Source organism: Panthera onca, chromosome A1 (genome assembly GCF_046562875.1).
Source record: "Panthera onca isolate mPanOnc1 chromosome A1, mPanOnc1 haplotype 2, whole genome shotgun sequence".
In the NCBI taxonomy this organism is placed as follows: domain Eukaryota; kingdom Metazoa; phylum Chordata; class Mammalia; order Carnivora; family Felidae; genus Panthera; species Panthera onca.
This window is the reverse complement of record NC_138339.1, coordinates 221,942,486-221,960,661: the sequence shown is the minus strand read 5'-3', so window position 1 is coordinate 221,960,661 and position 18,176 is coordinate 221,942,486. Positions and strand designations below refer to the sequence as shown.

The 18,176-nt window shown below is 43.1% G+C and overlaps 1 protein-coding gene and 1 pseudogene across 1 annotated transcript in view; one reads left to right on the top strand and one right to left on the bottom strand.

Annotated features, from left to right (window-relative positions):
• The window catches only part of FOXO1 (forkhead box O1), a 94,663-nt gene that overhangs the window by 18,749 nt on the left and 57,738 nt on the right, over positions 1-18,176 (bottom strand). The gene's annotated exons all lie outside the window — the stretch shown is intronic.
• LOC132682566 (U6 spliceosomal RNA) lies at positions 14,323-14,421 on the top strand (annotated as a pseudogene).

Sequence of the window (18,176 nt, the reverse complement as noted above, 5' to 3'; positions counted from 1 at the left end):
TGCCCTACAATGTAACCATAGACCGTTTGACATAAGCATGAATACAGCTACAACACATTATTCACTAGTTAAGTCAGTGCCCTGGTGGGGGCACATGGAATCCAGGGCCAAGAATGGCCCACCACAGCTGGACTGCAGTGATGTGAGGGTGGCCTGAGATGGCATCTGGCTCAGGGCTTATCACACACACAACACTCCCACCCCACCACACCTCCCCCATTCTCGTGAAAGGCAACCCCCCCCCCCCCCACACACACACACAGAGGTCTAAACCTTGGGAACTTAATTTTTAATGGTTGATTATCCCATCAGAATTTGACTGTAAAAGCACACAACTGTGGGCATAAACCCCACCACCTACGGCCAATCCCACTGCCGTTCTTCTGTGGCATAGATACCCTGGCCTCCATCTGCATCCCGTCTCCTTTCCTTTCTTGCCCAAAATAAGTTAGTGCCGTGCAACTTACAGCCAAGTTTAAAACTCACAAAGTCACTAGCAAACAAAGAAACAATAGCAGGTAGTTCAAACATTTTGTAAAGCTTAAGTCACACAGTCTCATGCTTTCTCTGATCACTTTCTGGAGGACAGCTGAGAAACCCTTGCTGCGAGGATTAGGTTCTCTTTAGGTTGTTGGCTTCCCCATCCATTTCACAGCACTTTCTCCCAGCCATTCCTCCTACTGAGGTCATTCTCCCCACCACAACAATATCAAACCAAACACTTCCCAGTAATTCAGAGTTTCTACCTTCATTGTTAAAAATACTGTATTGTAAACTTTTGATCTATACTCAATTCCTGGAACAGCTTAGGATGAAAGCAGATAGATCCTCTGTTCTTAGGAAGGAGGGGAGGGGAGGGGAGGGGAGGGGAGGGGAGGGGAGAGGAGAGGAGGGAAAAAAAGAAAAGAAAAGAAAAAAAAAGAAAAGAAAAGAAAAGGGAAAGGAAAGGAAAGGAAAGGAAAGGGAAAGGGAAAAGGAAAAGGAAAGGGAAAGGGAAAAGGAAAAGGAAAAGGAAAAGGAAAAGGAAAAGGAAAAGGAAAGAAAAGAGAAAAGAAAAGAAAAGAAAAGAAAAGAAAAGAAAAGAAAAGAAAAGAAAAGAAAAAAGAAAAGAAAAGAAAAGAAAAGAAAAGAAAAGAAAAGAAAAGAAAAGAAAAGACATCAAGTGTGATGTCCAAGATCAGTTCTAAGAAGCTAGACTTGTTTCCTTGGTTTGAGACTTCAGTGGAAAATAACCCATCATTTCTGCCTGAACAATTTACTTCAAAATACAAGAGTTTTGTCAAGTTCTGCCTCTGCTAAAAGGAAGGAGGAGAGCTCAGTAATGAGATGGATGCAGAATCTGCCATTTGCACCTTTATCGTCATGCCCCCCCCCATCATTAGCCAATCTAGTAAGAGTAACGAGTGCAAAGTTGAATATTAAATATTAAAGAAATGCTGGGGGTAGGCATGTTGAGGCAGATGGCTTCACACAGGAAGTGTGCCTTGTCAAACGTGTGCCAAGATGCAGCAGCATGCTGTTCTGGGTCCAAATTTCTTCGGTCTATCTTTGCCAAAAACAGTGCAGCTGTCATTCAGGTTACAGTTACGGATCTTTACCTGACAACGCTGACAACTGGTCCTAGAATGCTAGTCCTGCTGCTGAAGAACTGTCCTGTGCTCTGGTTTAAGCCCTACTCCATAAAGCTCCTACTGAACTGACAATGACATGATGACAAGGATTCCCCATGGCCAGCCTCCCACTCCACCCGCAGGGTAGTCTTTATTCCCAAAGCATTACCCCCAACCATGCCCATGTAACAGCATCCCCTGGACTTTCCCTCCAGGTCCCCAAAGATTAGATTTCCCTCCAACCACTGAGGTCTCCTGGAACACCTCCAAAGTAAATCCTATGTGCATGTTCATACACAAAAAACAAAAAATACTCTCCATTAGACTTTTTTGTTTCGTAGGTGTGATCACGTGTACCCCTCTACACACACACACACACACACACACACACACACACACACACACACAATTTCCCTGATACTTCTTGACAGACTCTGCTGTGAAGCCAAATTTCAGTGGCACACACTTTGGAAAATGCTGCCCTAATGGCAAGATGGTGGTCAAGTGGAAGACCTAAGTCTGGCTCTGTCTTTGTACATGTAACTTTGGACAAACTTAATGTCCTGTGTATCTTAGCTTTCTTGTCTACAAAGTGGAAAAAATAATGCCTGTCCTACCTGCCTCCCAGGGTAGTAGTAATGGAGACAACTGCTTCAAAAAGCATTAAAAAAGTTCTACGCATTTGTGAGGTTTTAGGATTGTGCCCCAGGTAGAAGGGGCAGAGCTGCCCGAGCTCCCAACCAAACAACCACCTGTCCCAGTTACCTTGGAAAGCCCAGGTGCTCTGGGAAACATACTTCTTACCCTTTGAAGAACAAAGGAGACACAGAATGTCCAACCAGGCCAAATCACTCTGTAGGAAGGAGGTCTGGCATAGGCCCCTCCCCCAAACATGACAGAGTAACAGTCAACAAAATGCACAAGGCAGAGCTGGCTACCTCTGGGGAGAAGAACGGACCCACCCTTAATTTCATCTCCAAATCCCTCCCACCTTCCTAAGTGTTTTGTGAAAAGGAAGAGGCACATAAGGTACAGGAAGTAGAAGAGAAGGGGAAGAGGAAACAGGAGGAGTGTAGTAGGCTGATTGGCTTAGAAGACAAGTGAAATAGAAAAATAACAAAGACTCCTGAGACTTCTCCTGGGTCAAGCTTTGACTGTGACGCCATTCCTCATACTGTGAGAACTGTGATGTGAGCAGAGGGTCAGTTTCTAGGGTCATGAAAACAGTACCCACACGCAGTCTCTCCCCGTTAGCATAATCAGTAGCAGAACTGGTGTAGGACCAGCCTGGGCAAAAATAGCGACTAGGATTGGAAAGTCTACATACAACATTTGACAATGAATGTCAATTATGACATCTCTGCAACCTCTAGAGCACACTTTTTTTTGGGTGGGGGGGGGCGGGAGGGGTTTGTAGCTAATATAAATGGTGCTCTTTATTACCAGTGACATGAGATCTATATGGTCAGTTATTTCTTTTACAGACATTTTAATGAATATGATGATGCTCTCTCTGGATGGTGACGGTAATGAGGATTTTTACTTTCTAGTTTACCTTTGCATGTTGTCTTTTTTGCTGTTGTTTTTAAAAGAAAGAGCATGTAAAAAAAAAAAAAAAAGAGCACATATAGTATAGCTTTTATTATCTGAATAAAGCTACTTCCTTTGGTGGGGGCAGAGGACAAACAAAAAACCCATGCCTGTTCTTTCAGGCTTTCATTCTAAAAACAAAAACAAAGTAAAACTGATTTCCTATCAAGTGCCAGGACCTGTATCATGTGATACATACACATACACACATAAATATTTACATAATCAAAGAAGATGAAGTTCATAAACCATATCCTAAGATTTTTGATTTTCCAGGAAACAATAGCTCTTTCCTAAAGCAGAAGTGGAAAAAAAAACAATAGTATTACACAAAACTAGTAGGGTACAGTGGTTGAGGAACAGGGGCTTGTTATCAGACAAACCTGGATCTTAACCCACTCCTGAGATTTAGCAAAAGTGTGACCTTGGCTGAGTCACTTAACCTCGCCAAGCTTCAACTGCCGCATCTGCAAAGTGGGAATGATAGCCACTACACCAGGTTTTTATGAGGATTAAAATGATAACCATGCAAAGCACTTACAAAATGTCAAGCAAATGTCTAGCCTCTGACTACAGGCAAGGCTAACCTCATCTGACCTCATGTCACCTCCCTGCACAAATTCAGAAAGAACCCAGTGCTGATTTGTTCTTCAGGCAAAACACATCCAGGGCACTTGGTCTCAATGTTTATCCAACCTTTATTAGCAGTAGCAACAGAAGATGCTGTCATTTCAAGGTGAAAGTCATCCAGGGCACAATCAAGCAAAGTAAGGTCAGCCAGAAGCTCAAAGACACTTGGGTCCAAGACAGTCTCCACTGCACCTCTTAGCGCTTCCGTTAGATAGACATGGGCCTTCCTGGCTTATAGCCTGGGCACCAACATTTTTAAATCCATCAGGAGAGGGTTTGGGGAGAAATACGAAACGCAACATTAAATCAAACACTAGGGCACTTTCCTGGAGGATACCGGAGAGGATTCAGGCTTTCCCAAGGTAGAATAGGTGTCCAGAGTGGATGGAGCACCACTGAAAACTGTGGCCGGGTTTTGTGGTCCTTGACAAACTCTGAAGAGGTACCGCTTGCAGGCAAAAAGGTGAACAAAAATAGAGTGCAACAACAGCCTTCCCACTTGTTGCTGTAACACATTCCTTCACTTTAGAAAGATACTCATGAAAACTTGCAGAGGGCTGCCCTCAAACAACAGTACAAATTGCGTTTAAATCGGGAAGCCAGCTGCTCCTTGATCAGTCATCCTTTTACCAACAACAGAACTTTAATTAGCCCCCATCTGCTTCCTGTTTTAGGCCACAAATCTTAACTTTCACCTGTTTGGACCAAACTGCAATAACTATACACCCACAGTAAATAAAAACAATTAACTTTTCATACAACATGCAATTCATTCTCACTGACTGAGCTGATACTGAGCTATTCAAAATAGTGCGTAATTCAAATCAACTATTTTCCCACAAATAACAATGTTCTATACTAAAAATTCAACAGAAATTCTCTCCCACCCACATCATCTTGAATTTTTTCCATTAAGAAGGTTTTCAAGCTGTCTGGCTTCAATTTCCTGATTTTACTGTTAAGTATGCGGTCATGTCGGGTCATGTAACAACAATGGATAAATCTCACAAAAACATAATGCTAACTTAAAAAAAAATCAATTTGCAGAACGATACCTATGACATTCTGCAATGTTAACTGACAACACTGATTATATTTAAGGTTGGCGGGTTCCTACAGAGGTTTAATGGACCCACGTATATCAGCCCAGCCAGGAGGCAGACTTCTTGAAGAAACCGTCCAACACAAGAAGGCTTAGAGCAAGATAAGTGACATCTGTTAAAACCTGGCGGTGTCATGTGGATGCTATGTTAGCCTCCATGCTTTCCTAGATGTTTAAAATATTTGAGAAGTTGTAAGAGAAAGACAAATGGAGGATGGCCAGTAGCCAGCAGGCGAAGAAGGAGAGTCGGGCCCTGTACTCCTCTGGCCCCACCACACAGGCACACGCCCATCTGATTTGCTGGGGCTTGAAAAGGCTCCCCAGATGATTCTCATGCCACCCCCAAATTCATCCCTTGAGAAAGGCTGAATAACAATCCACTCTCAAGGGCAGGGACCCTGCTCACTCATCTCGAAACTGCCCACACTCACCTACTGGTCAATACCTGATTTGTAAACATTATTTGATCAAATCAATAGATAAGCAGAAGAGGATTCTTTGTTCTGCTATGATCTAGCCCAATAACCAAGCACATCAAGTCAATTTTCCTTTCCTGAAGGCATCTGAACAGATGAGTGGCTATCACTCCAAACTGATGATCAGACTCTTCCAGAAAGCTTGCTGAAAACAGAAACACTAATAAAGCCCTTAGCTCGGAGGCTGGGATTCAAGTATGAATGGAGCGGGGCCAGGGATCTGTATTAAAACACTCACGATATTGAGGGTCACCAGGTTTGGGAACAATCGAACTAGCTTGATGACTGACATTCCTTTCAATTTTGATATTCTAAGAAAATAACCTACTGTGTCATTTCATAGAGATTCTGATTCAACAGGAAAAGGATGAAATCCCAGAATATTCTTAACAAGTATCTCACATGATAGGCAAGATTGAGAAATGCTTTGTTAATGGTACTTTGGGTCATTAACACCAAATAATAGAAGGCTATTTATTATTAGTATGATGTTATTTAACACATGATTAAGAAAGCATGTTTAAAAATATAATTATACGGCTATGGATAAAAGCCAGTTCATTCTGAGATCAATATTTAAATCATCATTGTTTTTCAGAAAGAAAAACAGAAGCATCGTTGGTGAATGAGGACGTGTCAACTTCACCTTTCACCTTCCTGGAATTTTCCTCCCCCGCTTTCCCCTTTAATATTTCCCTTGGACATACACACAGCCAACTTCACAATGGACTCTTTACAAGATCATTGCTCCAGATACCAATAGGCCAGTCAGGGTTTCAGCGGGAGAAACACTACTGTAGACTGATCACCTCTGCTTCAACAGCTCCTGCTATGCAGAGAAAGGGTAATGATTTCTTATCAAACACTGACAGCACCTAAAATTCCTTTACACTGATGACCACACATCCGATTCCGGGGTGAAGGTGGACTGCACATTTGCTCTAAGGAAATGAACAGGGGAATGTATTTTCATGGGATCCAAGATTCTGCAGACAGTTGAGCACAGGTCAGGTGAACCCGAGGTTAATGCAGAGAAACAGGAGTGTGAAACCCCACCCAGCAAAGTGGATCCAACTAGCCACCAGTTTTTCAAGGGTTGAAGGTAAAATCTAAATGACAAGGATGTCCAGGTAAGTACAAAACTATCCTGGCTAGTTTGTCACGCCACAGCTCAAATCGCATCAGACGCCTTCTGGGAGCGTTTCATTTAGTACATGATCTTAACTAGTTCCATGTCTGAGACCAATTCAAAGAGGCACGACTTTCTTAATTCAGCCCAAATCCTTCAGTGTGCATCCACGTGAATTGTGAACCCCCTCCCTCCTCCTTGCTTCATGCTTGTGGGCCGGTCTTCCAAATGGATGCATCCACTTCTTCTCCCCTAACGCCACTGCCGCTGCCATGACATGAAGGCCTTAAAAGAATAAATGTGGGAAAGCCCTCAAGCTAAAAACTCTGGAGCATAATCCATAAAGTAGTGACATCAATTTGCAGCACTGAGGCCAGCATTTTCAAATATTAATAAAATAGAACAAATCTCACGCAAAAGGGCAAGGACAGTACTACCTTGTAAAACTCTGGCATGTGTGTGCACAGGTACACCGAGTCATACTGTAAAATGGATTTCTTACTGTTGCTCAGACTGGGGAAAAAATGTGGAGAAAGCCACAGTAACAGAAAAAAATGTACTACTTCCTAGAGGACACGCTTTCCCGCTCTAGGAAAGGCTTGCTGACAAAGCCCAATCAAATGGTAGTACAGCTACCCCGGGGTTTCTGGAAATGTCCCATAACCTTCAGGGAGCTCCCACTCTGCACATGCAACAGAGGGGCCGCCTTCTCAGTGGCCCACTTGGCAGAAGTGATTCTTACAGCCTGGAACAAGGAAGGATGTACAAAGGGCTGCACAGTAACATGTTGGAGAATTTTTAACCAAGCAACTTCTGAGCACAACTTACCTTATCAACAGAATGAACATGACATGTTAAACCTTCACAGTCTGATTTTAAAGTACAATTCTTTAAGCCTTCCATCTATCCTTCCATCTTTCCTTTGGGTGGGTGCAGCTCAAGGAAACCATGGCACAGACAAGTGAGAAAAAAATGAAATTTGGATTATGTTTACAGCCAAGGAAAGGAGGAAAGGAGACGCGTTGAACAATCCTCTACTGGAAACATTGCTAAAGTGTTTTTAAACTGAAGATTATACCACCACTTAAGATATTTTTTCTCTACTATTTTGCCCAGCATATTACAAAACTGCATCTAGGACTGAAATAGCAGATTGCCTCAAGAGCAAATGACAATATTTGTACCAGAAATGTTGGCAACCAGTGGCGCAGATGGGTTTCTGCACAGCAATCTTCAAACTGGGGCTCCAAGAATAACTCCACCTACTGCACCAATGCTAAACTGCTGAATCCAAAGTCAGAAGGGCTCATTATTCCATATTTTCCCACCACCTCCTTCCCAAAGGCACGTGTACCTGCCTGACCTCCTCTGCCTGGGAAAAGGCTCAAAACAAAGAAGAAAATGAGCAGACCAGCGGGAGAAGTTCCCCAGGCATCAACAGTGCTGGATGGTCAATGATCCGCAGAGGCAGGACCCAAAAATGATGGCAAAATCCAGATAAGCCAGTTATTTACATGAATAGTTTTAATCTTCCCCTTCAAATACAAAGAATAAAAATAAAGATTTATCCAAGTTCCATCTTCTTTCCATGGTTGGGTACTTTGGTCAAACAAAAAGTCATTTTTGTTCAAAGAAACACTCAAAAATGGAGGGAGGAACTGGTACCAACCATAATAATTACTAGGGATGTTCCCGAAGGCTGTCAGTCGACACCTACAGCACAGCTCACTAAACGACAATTCGAATCTCCTTCAAGTGCTTGAAGAAAATAGCCACCTTCAAACAAAGGAGTTGGCACTTCCATAGTCTGCTCTTACTGACTGCCAACTGAGATGTGCTGTTCTTACCCTGTTCCTTTGCAATTTCTACCAAATGGTCTAGAAAGGCAAATTAAACAGAAGCCTTCACTTAAGGAGGCATTAATTATGAAACTCATCCAATTTAAAGTGTTGTCTTAGGCATACATCCCTACCTTTGAAAATGGCTAGGGGTTTGGTAAAAATGGAAATGAGTCTCTCTGCCTCTGTGCAGACCATGGGGTCTTCCATACAAAAGAGAACGAATGCACAAACTTTTTCAGGATAGAACGGTGCTTCCCGGGGGGTGCCTGGGTGGCTTAGTCGGTTAAATGTCTGACTCTTGACCTCAGCTCGGGTCATGAGTTCAGGCCCCATGCAAATAAATAAATAATAAATAAATAAACAAACAAGCAATCTCAACAACAGTGCTTTTCAAATTACATAATGCGGAGTACAGAATACTGTGTTTATTATGCTCCATAGCCTCACATCTCCTATGGTATACAGAAAGCCTAAAATTTCACAGAGTAAATTCAACTAACAGAAGGTTAGGGGTTCAGGCAAACCCAATCCCACATTTAAATAAATGTTAATTTAGGAGCACCTGGGTGGTTCGGTCAGTTACGTGTCCACCTCTTAGTTTGGTCTCAGGTCATGATCTCCCAATCATGAGATGGAGTGTGGAACCTGCTTAGGATTCTCTCTCTTCCTCTCTCTCTCTGCCCCTCCCCTACTCATTCTCTCTCTCTCTTAAAAAAAAAAAAAAAAAAAAAGAATGAATGAATGAATGAATGAATGTTAATTTAACCCTAAAGAAACTAAGAAAGGAGGATTAAGGTAGGCGAACCTCGCACCTTTCCTCTCCAATGGTTTACTGTGTTCCTAAGACAGGCCCTGGCTAGAATTCCCTTAAGTATACTTCTCAGCAAGGTCAGGTATGCTGGAGAACAGAGCTCCACTTTCATTACAACACCCTGATTCACCAGAATCTGAATAAGCCAAGTGATGTCACAAGTGAAACTGAATTCTCTGCCAACCTTTTCATCTTCCACTGAGTTAGCTGGTGAAAATAAGGGTATTAAACCCTCCACAATTTGCCAAACAAATGCTCACAGAATCCCAAAGTCCAGACCAAAAAAAATTATAATAATAAGCTTTGAAATACATCTTCCTCCTTCTGTTTGAAGGAGTGGGGAACAGATTTGCTCCAAGCCAAAAAGTCACTCTAAGAAGACCCCCACTGAAAAAGGACTGGGGAATAGTATGATTATTTCCCCTTTGTCCATCTAATCTCCTCAGCCCACACTGGTAGAAGGTAACAGCCTGATCAGAGCAGTCGGACGTCTTTAGAAAATTCAGAGTAAGCAGCTATGTATGGAGGTTTCCTTGGTAAAATAAAGGGCAGGCCCCTCACCGTCAAATAGATGACGGTGACTCAGAAGTCCACTGATGCACACTGCCCAGAGGACAGTCAAGGAAGATCAACAAGCAATGACAGCAAGAGTGTTCAACACTAAAAGAAATCTCATCTATTCCCATCTACTCTCATAAACAGTTCGATCCGATTCTCATCAATTCTAAACAAAAAGAGACTGGCATGAAATTCACATGTTCTCCCCAATCAAGGCCCTCCCCACAAATGACAGAATTTAAAACCAAAACAAAGACAACAGAAAAACTCACATAAACACAGTTAGCATTATTTTTAGAAACAACTTTCATTTCCATTTCAATTTACTTAAAATTCAAAACTTGCTAATAATAGAAACAGCATTTAATTGTCACTAAAACCGGAAGTTGCTACAAAATAAAATATACTATTTCAGAGTCAAACTCAAGGATCTGTGTGTTGTAAAATATTTGGTCTTTGTTACTCTCTCAGCATTCAATTTGTAAAAAGGAAACATGTTCTAGTTTGGTTAATTAACCACTAACATAAGTCAAATAATGAGCGCGGCCGCCTCCTAAGTAAATCAGAATAGATTAACGGAATCCTTTGAGTGTATTCGTCTCAGAGCAAATTTCAAAGCCACCACGGTAACTCTGTCTGGAAGTTCAGAAAGAGGAAATGTGCTTCTGTGTGTCAACAGTAGGCGAGTCTTCAAGGAGCCCCATTGTTCCCGTGTGCTGGGAGCTCGGCTGGTCGGAACTGGCAGGAGTCGAGACAGGAAGAGCTGTCAGGCTTCTGGGGCTGGTCACCAGAGCACGACTGGACCAGGCCCGAAGCAGCAGATGGTTGAGGGGTGCTTGGAAACAACAATGTGAAGACGGAGATACAAGGAATCTAAAGAGCCGCAAGTCCTACTCCTTTGCCACAATCTGCAGTCAAGAAGCTTTAGCAGAAGCCTGCAATTCGGTCCTATGGCAGCCTCTCTCCGCTCTCTCCCCGATTCGGTCCTATGGCAGCCTCTCTCCGCTCTCTCCCCAGTGTTCATGGCCCTTACCCAACTCCTCCTGGTAACGACAGTATTATCTTACAACCCCTACGGCATGCCTGAAAACATAGCAGAGAGATTCAAAAGCCATCGTTTCGGTCCAAGAACGACTATTCCGGCACACTGACGAAGAGAAGCCCACTTAGATCAACAAAAAACCTATTTTCACAAAACAAGGAATTGGATGAAGCTAGTAACATCTAACAACATCTAAGCCAAATGATGCAAACAAAACACCATGAGAGAAATTTATACCATGACTTAAATGGCACCAACAGGGAAATCCTCTCCTTGCTGAGACTCTTGGGTCCTTTCTTACATAATGACTCCTGGCAGCTATCGTCCCTAAAATAGCTTTCTTTCCAAAATGACCATTATCCAAAGGCCCACTCCTTCCAGAGCTAAACTGACTCAAGTTTTAGAGAAGCGTTCATCTGTCAAGGGTGTAGAACGGAGACAGGAGACTGCCTTCAGCTTGCCTGCAAGGTGACGCGGCTGGGAAGAAGCACCGTGTGTGGGAGAGGATACTGAGCTGGGAGCCAAGAAACCCTGCTCTGTCTGGTGTCACTAACCAGCCAGGTGACCTCAGGCACAGCCTTAACCTGCTACTCACCCAAGAGTTCCCCTGGAGTAAACGGCTGGCCTCCAAAGACCCTTCGAATCCTGTAAGGGTCTGTGAGCCCCAAATAACAGGACCCCACGTTAGTAATCCCACCCAGTCTGAGGGAATACCGTTAGGGACCTGACCACGCTCTGCAGGACAGATACCAACTAACAGCGGCAGCCCAGCAAGAACTGAACTGTGTCAACTCAAACGCAGAATGAGCGAAAGCTAAAGATGAACCAGACACAGCACAAACCCAGAAAATGCAACAGATAAAGCTTACCTTCCGATCTCCGCAGCACAGGTTACCCGGCAGTCTGAAAGTCTAGAACTTGCTGCGAGGGCTCAGACTAGCTGGGAAGCATGATGAGGAAGTGGTGATAGGCTGAAATTCCGTTCCAGTTTAAATAACATACCAAGAACTGTACTAAATACCTCCTGTGCAGCTTTTTGCAAGAAAATCAAATTGTTTGGGGAAGGAGGTGGGCTTAATTTAACTAAACATTTCACCCGACACACGATAATTTTCACTTAACATTCTGCTTCATGTACTGGCCAGCAAAATCCTCTTCTACCTAATGTCCACGGTCTTCTTCCTTTTATTCCTTTCTGGTTTCTAAGGTGGTAGGTATTACAAAAACTACAACGCAAAGGCTCAGCAAGACCTCTGGAGGTATGGAGCGTGACTGATGAAGACACAGGATGAGTCAGGCCACGAAGACTAGCAGTCCCAGCAGAAAGGGAGGACCACTCAAGAAGTTTACCGAAGTCTATTACTTCTGCTCTGCAAATCAAGTGAGAAACAAAGAGGCCCTGGCCCTTCTGCCAACCAGTTAAGGGGGAAGGGGGAGCCCTGAGAAACCCGAGACGGAACACTCGCTTCGGAAGAGGGCAAGCCGGCAGCTTGCTGCTGAAGGATGGCAGTGTTGTAGGAGAGTTTCCTCACGGCCCCCACCTTCCAGACACGCAGCGCTGCAACTGGGTCCAGGCACGGTCCAGACAGGCAGCGGCTCATGGAGAAAGCAAGCCTCACAAAAGGAAGAAACCATTACTGGCAATCACCCTCAGCCAAACTGAGCAACTGTGAGGAACCGAAGCCGCAGAGACCGCCAGGGGTGGAGGCGGTGACCAGCAGGGTAGCGTGCTGGGCAGCCCGAGGTGGACCGGCCCCGAACAGGAATCCTAGTGCTGTCCTGACCCAGCAGGCCAACCAGGTTCTGGGAAGGGCAGAGAGCAGAGTGGAGGCTGACACAAGAAACAAACAGCCGATGGGGCCTATGATCACAGAAAACGTAAAACCATAAAAGGCCATTCACTCTGTAATTTCACTACTGTTTTGTTATTTTTGCCAACTGTCACTTCCCTGTGATGTGTGCTATATTTGATTGAAAAACGGGATGAAAAAGTCCGGGAAATAGTTTCTTTTTCCTCCTTAAAGGGCAGGATGAAATGCAGCTACTGAGAGACACCACACAGCGGCCCGCCTCTAAGAAGCCCCAAGGATCTCCTCCTGATACTCGGGCCCTGTGACGTCTCCTCCCCTGCAGGCACCCAGGTAAGCTGGGCCCCAGATTCCTGACCCACAGAAACTGTGAGATAATGACTGTGTGTTATTTTACATGCTAAGCTTCAGGGGCACCTGGGTGGCTCAGTGAGTTGAGTGTCCAACTCTTGGTTTAGGCTCAGGTCAGGAGCCCGTCTGTGATTCTCTCTCCCTCTCTCTACCGTTCCCCCACTCCTGCTCTCTCTCGTGCTCACTCACTCTCTCAAAATAAATAAGTAAACATTAAAAATAAAAAAATAAACTGCTAAGTTTCAGAATACATTATCCAGCAATTGATAGCAAAATATTCCATTTCATTAAAGCCTTCAATATAAAAATTTAAGCAATTTATGTATAAAACTATCCAACTCAGTAGCAGCTACTTTTCTTATCTTTGGGATCAAAGACTTCATTAGGGCCCAGTATCCTAACAGAAGGACATAACGTGGTCAAGAGTTGATACTGTATATTCTTTCTTAATATTTATTTGTGATGAGGAACTGTATGTACGTGGTGCAAAATTCAAAAGATCCAAAAGAAGACCTCATCATATTAGGTGTCTGCATAAATGTACCCCAATAAGGCTACCCTCAAATCCAGGGTCCCCCCACTTTCCTTGCTTAACTTTTTCCAAAGCACTTTTTATCCTTCTCTCCTACTGGGACTGTAAACTCTACATGGGTATGAATTCTGTGAGTGTTGTTTACTGCTGGGCCTCTAGCCCCTGGGACTATGCCAGGCATGGACTTGATATTTAGTATACAGTGACTCAATGAGTAAGAAGGAGATATGGTAAGAAAAGTCTTTGCATATTCCTGAGATGGCCACTGTTGTGGGAATTCATATAGGATACTAGAATTAAAGTAACTTTTCATCCTGGATTTGTTACTATTTATCTCTTTGAGAGTTCCAAAAGAAACAGGACTTTTCTACACAAACACTGAATCTTGCCCTGGAACATCTCAGTGTGAAATCATCTAATGGGGACACCTGGGTGGCTCAGTCAGCTAAGCATCCAACTCCTGATTTCAGCTCAGGTAGTGATCTCACGGGTTCATGGGATCGAACCCTGCGTCAGGCTCTGTGCTGACAGTGTGGAGCCTGCTTGGGATTCTCATTCTCTCTCTCTCTCGAAGGAAGGGAGGGAGGGAGGGAGGGAGGAAGGAAGGAAGGAAGGAAGGAAGGAAGGAAGGAAGGAAGCCTCTAATAATGAAGGCTTTTTTGTTCAGTGACTTTTATGAAATACTACGTGCTAAGAGGTTCCAATGCATGTTTTACCTGAAGTCAAAACATTAGATATTTCAAAGTGTGACCACATCATCTTTCCAATCACTGTATTGTTTAACCAAGTCTTATAAGTCTTCTATGGGGAAAAAAGAACTTTAAAAATTGTAACTAACAAGAGAAGCTGTAATGTGCTTCATATACTAATATTGGACTGATACAGAGATTAACATGATCCCTGTGCAAAGATGACAAATTTATGAAGCATTTCACGTTTTGGAGGGGGGGTACAATTTATAGTAAATTAAATGCACAGATCTTAAGAGACAGTTGAGTCTGGCTGTTGCATACACTCATGGAACCACCAGTCCGATCCAGAAGAGGACATTTCCATCACCCCTGAAATTTCCCTGTGTTCTTTTCCGATTGATCTAGCATTCTGCCAACCCCTCCTTCCCCCAACAATGGCAGCCTCTACTATGATTTTTATTCGCCATAACTTATTTCCACTATTCTGGAACTGCACATAAATGGTCATACAGTTATAAACAAAAAACAGGCTGCACATAAATGGTCATATAGTTAAAAAAAAAAAAACAGGGCTAACACACACACGCACATGTGCACACACATAGCCATGAGGCTGTGCATATGAGGGTGAAATGGAGTTAATCAATCTCTCTCTTATTTCTCATACCGTCCCCACTAGCTGCTGGCTATGTATTATTTCCCAGGGAAAACATGTAACTCTATAGCGAAGACGATTCCAAATTGTTGGTGGCTACAGGTCAACAAAGAAGTTAAAGCTTTCCAAGTATATTAAATGAAATAAATCATTAGGCTTGCTGAATGTTCACAAATGGACATCTTCATCCAACAACACTATGTATGTCTTACTCTTCGAAGCTGGAGGCACCATAATGTGCAATGCCTGTCTCATTTAAACCTCATGCTATTCTCACCTCCTCCTCCAACAGCTCTCAGAGGACTAAACTCCAGACAAATTAATTTGAGAACCTGTGTACCTGGTCCTCCATTAAAAAAAAAAAAACAAAAAACTTATCAAAACTCAGGATACAGCGAACGTTCCTTCCTGCCTGCAATCTGCTTTGTGAATCAGGCCTACAGTACCTTGGAGGCAGTTACCTTAAATTTTGAAAAGCAACAGATCAATCCATATTTCAAAGATCCAGAACAAAGAACGCTCTCTTTTTGAATGGCACTGAAAGCAAGGCAGAAGAAAGGCTGACAGAAGGATGCCCTGATTTCTACATGCCTCAGGAACATTTTCTGAAGAGCTCCAATTCAGCGACTAGAACTCTAACATCAGGTGAGCCCTGCCTTGGATGTGAGCTACTGAAGGACTGACACTCTCACCCTGGTTCATCTTTCTGCAGTACTTAGCACAGCCAGGAAAACCAAACTTTTAATCACCAGAAAGAATCTACAAGCTATTCTCTCTTGTTTTACACTTTCAATAACCCCAATCCCCGTTTTCCAGTCCCTTTTATTACCTACTGCTTAACAATGATGGTGCATCCCTACTGTCCTGCCACGAAATATTAAAGGAGAACAGAGGGAGCATTTCTGGGTCTCACATTATTAAACACAATTAAAAGGTACATAGCTTGTGATATTACTAATTTAATAAGTAATAATTTCACAGCCTATACAACAATTATGTATACAAAACTGAACGCTGCTAAAGTATCAACTATGCCTCAAGAACAGAAGGCAGCATTTTGAATAGTACTATTTAAAATCTAAGATTCCAAGGAGGAGGAGTATAGAACCTTAAGTGACACATGTAATACAGTAATTAGAAAACAGTTCACTTCCAGGGTCATAGGCACTAGTTTACAATCATTCCACGATGTTTCTGTTTTCTCCTTACGTAGGGCTTAAAAAAGCTTAGCAAGATAATTATACATGTAGTGGAGAAAAGCTTTTACCATTGTATAGTTTGCTTAAAAATATTTCAAGTTCAAATTTGAACCCTGGTAATACGTAATACAATCTACCGGACATTCCAACCTATGAGCTGGTTCTATTTATTCCACAGGTAAAGAAAAGGGGAAAACCAAGTTTTTTTTATTGTTTATAAAGAATCCTCCAGTAAAATCCACCGCAATATAACAAAAATTCAGGACTTTGGATCCTTCTGACATCCTCCTTTGCTCCTTAATTAGATGTTTCATTGGCTTTCAAGTGAAACTCAACTACTGGCTCTGAGATCGTTTACATTTAGTTAGACATTTTAAGCTGCTCTGTCATCATTATAGAGCGCTGCCTAATGAGGTCCCCTTAGACAGGGCTGGCCTGACAAAAACCCACAGTTAATACTAAAATGATCCAAGATACCCTACTTTCTCTGAATTTGAAAAGGACTTAGTGGGCCCGCCTCCCTAAAAACAGGAGAGCCCTCCTCCCTAAAACAAAACAAAACAAAACAAAATTCATGAAGGGCTACTTCTGCTTGAAGCACTCCCAAGAGAACTGTGTAATCAAGCGGAGATACTATAAATTCACATAAATTCCCAAGTTCAACTCTGAGTCCTTGAACATGGAATCTCCCTCCTTGACAGTGCACAAAAACCACACACTGATCACTTCTATGCTCTATGCTATTCTGGAGTTTAAGGAGGTGAGTGAGGGCAGGAGGAGCCCAGGGGAAGGCCAGGGCAGCAAGGGTGGAGAAGGAAGAAAAGGGTAGAAAGGAGAGGTGTCAGAAACACGGGCAGAAATGACCACGGGTCATAAGGAGCTGAGCTGGCTGCAGAGGGTAAAAATGGGTTGGTGAGTTTCTCCAGACTGTACGAATCCAACACCTTCATTTTGGGGTGAAGAAAACGGAGGCCGTGATAACAAAGCCAGTAAGTGACAAGAATCAGGCCCCGGTTGCCTGCTGAGAGGGCAGGAGGCATAGACAATAACCAAAGAGGTAGAGCACCTCTGTACACGTGCTCACATAGCAACTTTTTGCATGCCTCACCCTCCCCTCTAAGAAAGAGCACAAGCTGGAGGAAGAAGTAGTTGTGCAACTGGAGGAAGATACGTGGATAATACAACTGCTTAATGGGCTTCTATCTTCAATGGGACCTACAGGAGATCGTCATGTTTGTAATCTGGTTGAGATTTCTACACTCAAAAGGCCAAGATTAACTCCTCTCCCCAAATAAAAGAACACCATACTAGCTTTGCATCACAAATGGTATACATAGTACAGAGAAAAATTGAGACAGATGAAGAGGTTTAATAAGTAAGTCAGACTTGGCTACAAATGGCAAAATGCCCCTTGATGCTAAACAGCTAAACCTGAGACAGCTGTTCTTTAGGGCCCAGGTCTAAAATAGATTGGATCCCTGAAATGGACTTTGTAGAGAAGAAAGAAGCCTAATCATTAACTTGGAGGGGGTCGAGTACCATAAATACTTGATACTTGAACGCGCACAGGAATCACCTGGCATCTTGTCCAAATGCAGGTTCTGAATCAGTATACCTGGCATCAAGACTGAGATTCTAACAGGCTCCCTGGTGAGGCTGATGCCTTCAGCCCAATCCATGGACCATACTTTAAGGAGCAAGGCCATAAAAAACATGAGGTATGAAAGTCACATTTCAAGGTATGTTTATTTCACAACTTGGTCTGCTAGCCACACAACAGTGACACGTTGAGTCTTTTTCCTTCTGGTGATTGACAGACTCCATGAAATGTCTACATAGTTTGGAGGTGGGCGGGGGAGGGAGTTTAAGTCCAATTAAGTATAAAAGCATTGTGATTATTTAACACAACATAATTTGCTCTGGGCTCGGGGGAATAACACCGTCTGTGTGTTTTGTCCTGCAACAAAGGGACAGTAAAGTTGATAGTTATGGAACCTGATTTAAGTCCTCTCGAGTGGCCAAATGGACCAAGTGTTCATTTGCATGAAAGCTCATCTTTCCTTACATGGAAAGGAAATTAACCCCCATTTGCTCTCAAATGGTCACTATACTGTTTTCCAGGAGTCCTGAGGCTTTTGTTCTGACACCTC